Source organism: Aquarana catesbeiana, linkage group LG13 (genome assembly GCF_042186555.1).
Source record: "Aquarana catesbeiana isolate 2022-GZ linkage group LG13, ASM4218655v1, whole genome shotgun sequence".
Taxonomy (NCBI): domain Eukaryota; kingdom Metazoa; phylum Chordata; class Amphibia; order Anura; family Ranidae; genus Aquarana; species Aquarana catesbeiana.
Genome location: NC_133336.1, coordinates 65779452 through 65786323, shown reverse-complemented (window position 1 = coordinate 65786323; position 6872 = coordinate 65779452). Strand labels below are relative to the sequence as shown.

Here is a 6872-nt window from a genome sequence, read left to right as displayed (position 1 = left end):
CATTTCTTTGTCAGTGGGCAATTGTACAAAATCATCAGGGGATCACATACTTTTCCCCCTCACTGTATGTACATCACATAAGAGGTGGAGGAGGGGGGTCTCCACTAGTACCATGCTATGTCCTGCATGTCACACATGAGCACCCCAGGCCTGTCATTCAGAAACAGGTCACCAGGCAGCTCTTCAGAGAGCAGAGCTCTGGGGAGTGAGGCATCATGGGAGATCTGTAGCCCAGGAACACAGGGAGCCTCCCTCCATTATAGGGTGAGCTGACAAGCCTGCCATTCATGACAGACCTTTGACTGAGGTGAGCAGAGTAATCAGTGTGAGTTTCCTGCTCTCCCCGGGGCCGCGCTCAATGAGCCCAGAGGGAAGGCAGCGAACACGCACCGTGGGCTCATTGACAACACTGTCAACCTGTCCAACCACCATTTACAGCGTGACGTCACCCGCGTCCCCAGCCAGCCCCCGCCCCATCCCCCCTCTCCGCTTTCCTCCTCAGTACATCCGGGAACCTTCGCGTGCTGTAGAGGAGAACTGGGCGGGAAGGAGAGAAGCTTGATGACGCAGCTGCGGCGCGCGCGCCCGGCACACAAGCTCGTGCACGGAGCGCGCTCAGGATCCTCTGAGGTCCCTGGCTGACACTTACCGGCCGCCCCCCCCCCCACTCTGACACCACCTCCTCCCCCTCCCGGAGAGTCGAGTCTAACCGTCACACCCGGGCCCGTTCTGCTCCCACCGAGTCCCCCGCGGGGGTGGGGGAAGGGGAATGAAGACGAGCCCGTCTTGCCAGGGCCGAGAGACGCTTCTCGTCGCCTGAATGGTGTGAGGCGGCGGCGGCGGCTTCTTCTCCTCGACAGACAGCACAGCGGCGGCTTCTTCTCCCGGCAGGTGAGCTGGATATCCAAGTGCGCAACGCGGGGAGGAGGGAAGGCCGTGTGTGTATGGTGGGAGGTGAAGGCCTGCTCTCCTCCCCGGGTACACAGGGCCTCAGCCTGGGCAGCGGTGGGCGGATAGCGAGCCGCGACAAATCCCACTGCGCAACCAGAGGCCTGCCTAATCCTTACCGCCTGAGCGCCCGGGACCAGGCTCTGCACCGGGGCATGCTGGGAGTTGTAGTACCACAGCATCAGCAAGGCCCAGGCTCACCTCAGGCTGTCATCCAGTGGGCGTGCACCTAGCACAGGAGGCCAATACACACATTACAGGGACACCCCATTACAGGGACACCACTCTGCATGCTGGACATTGCCCAGTTCTGCATGTTTATCCGCTGGATGTATGTCTTCCCTCTGTGCCCTGGGGGCACCCTGCTCATCACCCAATGCCTGCGAGCACCCTAAAGTAAACACTTATCATTGCAGCTTACCAATCCTTATATGGGGTGGCTGCGTTTACTTTCTTAGTGTTAATAAACCCACAACAGTAAAATCAGTCTATATATGCAGTAAAACAGTGGTCATCAACCCTGTCCTCAGGGCCCTCTAACAGGCCAGGTTTTATGTATTACCTTTGGGGAGATGCAGACTAGAATACTGCAATTACTGAGCAGCAAGTTATATCACCTGTGATGTATTTCAGTTATCTTGCAAACCTGACCTGTTAGACCCCTTTCACACTGGGGCGTTAAAAAAAGCGCCGGAAAGAAGCCTCATCTGCAATCCCAATGTGAAAGCCCGAGTGCTTTCACACTGGGGTGCTGCGCTGGCAGGACATCAAAAAAAGTGGCACAGTGGTGTAGTGGGTAGCACTTGCGTAGCAGTAAAAAGGGTCACTGGTTCGAATCCCAACCATGACACCATCTGCCTGGAGTTTGCATGTTCTCCCTGTGCCTGCGTGGGTTTCCTCCGGGTACTCTGGTTTCCTCCCACACTCCAAAGACATGCTGGTAGGTTAATTGGCTTCTGTCCAAAATTGGCCCTAGTATATGAATGTGAGTTGGCAACCTTGGATTGTGGGCTCCTTGAGGGTCGGGACCAATGTGAGTGTGCGATGTATGTGTGGAGGGCTACGTAAATTGACAGCACTTATGGGTACCTTAAATAAAAATAGGGATCATTGTAGACACGCACCCACACTCAGGTTGAACTGGATGGACTGGTGTCTTTATTCAACCTTACTATGTATGTAACTAGCTTCTTTGCCGCGCTTTCGTGTTTTTGCCACCGGGCTGGTTTCACACTGACAGCCGCCGAAAAACGCCCCAGTGTGAAAAGGGTCTTAAGCGGCGCTTTACCAGCGTTTTTTGGGCGCTGTCAGTGTGAAAGGGCTCGGACTTTCACATTGGGATTGCAGATGAGGCTTCTTTCAGGCGCTTTACAGGCGCTTTTTTTTAACGCTAAAGCGCCTGAAAAACTCCTGAAAAACGCCCCAGTGTGAAAGGGGTCTTAGTGGGCCCTAAGGACAGGGTTGATGACCACTGCAGTAAATCATGCTTGTTATACTCACTGTGGAACCCTAAGGGGTTAATCCTCCCCATTGTATAAAAAGGCTGTTTGATCCTGTCTTCTCTGATCCTCCCCTTCTTCCACTGTCCCCAATGCATCTCCTGCATCAGAGCCTTGGATGCACTCTACACATGCTCGGTTTGGTGTGTATTGCTAGAGTGTTTTTTTTTTTCTTGGGAGAGTGGATGTGATCAGCACAGGGCCAATCAGCACTGTCCAGACAGAGGGTCAGGGGTTCTGCATCCTCCTAGGACAATCGGGGTAGAATGAAAACTCCTCCAAGCTTTAAAGCGGTATTAAACCCCTGAAAAAAATCGCATACTAGCACATTATGAAATTCTTGCATTAGAACGAAGCGCCTGGTCACCACTGAGGGGGTTGACATGTTCCCTCTGCGTTTCTTCCGGGTTCACGGGCTCCGACGCTATGAATGGCCGGAGCCCTGATGACGTCGCTCATGTGTATGAGCCCTCTGTTCTGGCAACGAGCTCTGGCATGATATGCCGGACCTTCAGAGCGCATGTGCTACTGATGGTGCCTGCATGCAGGGTGAATATCTTCTAAACTGTTTAGGAGATATTCATTTTACCTACAGGTAAGCCTTGTTATAGGCTTACCTATAGGTAAAAATCACTAAGCGGGCAATACATCCACTTTAACCAGACACTGATAGAAGTCACAAGACTGGTATATATTGCTGCAGAAAAAAAATATATTTAGCAGTTTATATTTAGTCTGCATTCACATCTCTGCGTTTTTAAATGGGGGGTGCAGATTTGTTGTGTCTCTGCCTGCAATTTCAAATCGCCGACATGTGAATGACAAATTGCAGAAAGCAGATTTGAGCTGCCATTCAGTTGAACGCACGGTGCGGTTCTGCCACGCTGCAATTGCGGTAACATGCATTGCGTGCTTGTCACCCCCAAAAAAAATCAGGAGCTACTTTTGGGTGACTTGCGTCATGCTATGTGGGTTGCTGCGATTGCAGCACGATTTATCGTGGCAGAACTGCACCATGATTTTAGGTGACATTCGAATGAAATGTGCTTTCTGCGATTTGTCATTCACACCTCGGTGCAGTCCTTATGGAAAACCAGAGTTCAGTCAGCACTTGCAGCCAATGGCTGCAGAGCTGAGCTGTGTATTCTGATTTGCTGTCAATACAGTGGGCAGTGGGGGGAGATGCCTACATCAACATCACTTGTGTTGATGCCGGGATGCGTCAGTTTTTCTTCGTTCAACCTACTGGTTGAAAGAAAAAAATCTGTGTTTGCCCTGCTTAACACTCACCTCCCCCCAGATTACCATTTAACGCCAAATCGCATGACTGTCATTTGGCTTTAAGTGGTTGTACCGGTATGATGCCTGCATCATCCCAGTATCGTTTTTTTAAAGCCAGCGGCTAGCTTTTTTTGTCTAATTAGCCACTGGGTTGCTTTTACAGGTGGGGGAGGGGTCGCCCTCGCCTGCCGGTGCTTCTCCAGGATCTCCCATCCAGGCGTCAAGCCGGTTTACCACAGATTGTGGAGGACCAGAAGGTCCTTGATGATCTCTGTTGTATAGGAAACAAGAAGCAACATCCCTTCTAATTTCCCAGGCGTAAACGGCACCAGTTAGCACCTGAACTCACCGATATTGTGATCAGATGCTTTTAGTTAAGAGGAGGCATCTGAGGTCTAATAGACCCCAGATCTCTCCATAAAGAGTACCTGTCACTGCCTTTTGCTGTCACAAGGGATGTTTACATTCCTTGTAACTGCAATAAAAGTCATCTAAAAGTTTTTTTTTTTTAAAAGAAACAGTGTAGATTAAAATTTAAAGCACCCCCTGTGCTCACACGTAAAGGTGAACACACGGGTTGGTCCCACAGGCATATGTTAACGGCGATCTCGCTACATATCAGGTATTGCCACGAACATTAGTGTGAGAGCAAATTTGGCACCAGAACGCCTCTGTAACTCTAAACTGGTAACCTGTAAAGGCCTTTAAAGTAGCGCATCTTGTTGCCTTTACACGAGCGTGTGCAATTTTAAAGCATGACATGTTGTTTGGTATCTATTTACTTGGGGTAACATCTTTCAAATTGTTTCCTAAAAATTGGTTGTTCTATGGTGTTTATTAAAATTCATGAAAGTGTATTTTTTCCCAAAAATTTGCGTTTGAAAAAAATGCTGCGCAAATACCATGTGACATAAACAATGCAAAACCCACCATTTTGTTCTCTAGGGCCTTAGCTAAAAATGTGTATGTTTGTGGGTTCTAAGTAATTTTCTAGCAAAAATACAGATTTTTACACTTGTCCTGAAAAAGGCCTGGTTTTCAAGTGGTTAACAATGCTGCTGTTCAGAGGTGTCTTTTTGTTCTTTCATCCAGGAAAACTGGGGCACTCTAATACAGGGGGTGTGTTACTAGCCAGATCACCAGGTGAAAAAATGAGTAAAAAAAACAAATGCAACCACCACATCTAATGATTGGTAGGCTGCAATATATTACATTTTTGGGTTTACCCACTTAAGGACTGAGCCTCTTTCTGAGATTTGGTGTTTACAAGTTGACCACTTATCGGCTCCTGTACATATACGTCGGCACTTTAAAAAAGGATATGTCGGTAACGGCAGCAGCTCCTGCCACAACCGAGGTATCCATCTTTTCAGGAGCTGGTCGTGTTTACGATAATGGTGGTCTCTGCAGCGGATTTGCTGCGAGATTACTGTTATTGGCAGCGGGAGAGGTGCCACCCCCCCTCCCGTGCCCTCCACTGCTTACCAGAGCCGTTGGTCGCGGCGGAGGCAATCGGGACCTGTCATGTCTGTGGTATGGAGACGAGTGAGGGGAAGATGGCCCCCACCCGTCTCCATACCATATGAGGGCGGAAGCGACGTCATAACGTCAGCTCTGCCCATATGTCTTAACCCATTCCCTTGAGCATACGCAGATGTGCGTACTCGGCTTTCCGGGGTTATACCGGGATGATGCCCGCAGCTGCAGGCATCATCCCGGTACCGTTGTTTAGAGCCGGCGATCGGCTATCCGAGTATAACAACCGAAAGCCGCTTGGCTGTTATACCGGAGGAGCGGGAGGGGACACCCCCCCCCCCGCCGCTCTTACCAGGCCTCCCTTGGGAGGCCCGGTGACCAATCGGCTGCCTTCGGCGGCTGGGGGCGGGCTGGAACGAAGCCACGGGCGGCTTTGTTCCAGCCTCCTAATCGTAGACATGGAAGCGACATCATGACGTCACTTCCCGTTTACTTGGCTGCCAATGGCCCCGGTTTAAAAAAAATACACAGTATTCAGAATCGCTGTTTTCGGCGATCTGAATATTTTGAAGTGCAAAGGAGGGATCAGGGGTCTTTTAGACCCCCGTTCGCTCCATAAAGAGTACCTGTCACCACCTATTACTGTCACAAGGGATGTTTATATTCCTTGTGACAGCAATAAAAGTTTAAAAACATTTTTTTTAAACACAATTTAAAAATATAAAAATAAGAAAAAAAAAAAATATATTTTTTAAAGTGCCCCCGTCCCCGCGAGCTCGCGCAGCAAAGAAAACGCATACGGAAGTTGCGCCTGCATATGTAAATGGTGTTCAAATCACACATGTGAGGTATCGCCGCGATCGTCAGAGCGAGAGCAATAATTTTAGCATTAGACCTCCTCTGTAACTCTAACCTGGTAACCGTAAAAAAAAAATTTAAAGCGTCGCCTATGGAAATTCTTAGGTACTGTAGTTTCTAGCCATTCCACGAGTGCGTGCAATTATAAAGCGTGACATGTTTGGTATCTATTTACTCGGGGTAACTTTACTGATTGAATTTTTTAAAATTCATGAAAGTTTCCCTTTTCCCAAAATTTTGCGTTTAAAACACCGCTGCACAAATACCGTGTGATAAAAAATATTGCAACAATCTCCATTTTATTCTCTAGATTCTCTGCTAAAAAATATGTTTGGGGGTTCTAAGTAATTTTCTAGCAAAAAATACGGATTTTAACTTGTAAACACCAAATTTCAAAAATAGGCTTGGTCATGAAAGGGTTAAAGGGCCGTTTTTTTTTTTTTTGTTGTCATTTTTTCAAATGACAATTTTTTTTTTTTTTTTTTTTTACATTTAAGTCCAAATATGAGATCTGAGCACTTTTTGACCCCAGATCTCATATTTAAGAGGACCTGACATGCTTTTTTCTATTACAAGGGATGTCTACATTCCTTGTAATAGGAATAAAAGTGATCCAATTTCTTTTTAAAAAACAGTGAAAAAATAAATTAAAACATTTTTTTTAAAGAATTTTTTTATTCTCTAGGCCAGGGATATGCAATTAGCGGACCTCCAGCTGTTGCAGAACTACAAGTCCCATGAGGCATAGCAAGACTCTGACAGCCAAAAGCATGACACTCAAAGGCATGATGGGACTGGAGGTCCGCTAAT

The 6872-nt window shown here is 47.9% G+C and overlaps 1 protein-coding gene across 2 annotated transcripts in view; it reads left to right on the top strand.

The window, feature by feature from the left end:
- The first annotated feature begins 282 nt into the window (after window positions 1-282).
- PPM1A (protein phosphatase, Mg2+/Mn2+ dependent 1A) overlaps window positions 283-6872 on the top strand; it is a 76491-nt gene continuing 69901 nt past the window's right edge. The window contains exon 1 of one of the 2 annotated variants that reach the window (XM_073610546.1): window positions 283-307. The gene's annotated coding sequence lies outside the window, so the exon portion shown is untranslated. Of the gene's footprint in view, window positions 308-645; window positions 892-6872 lie in introns of those variants that run through there. The other variant, XM_073610545.1, reaches the window with a different exon arrangement.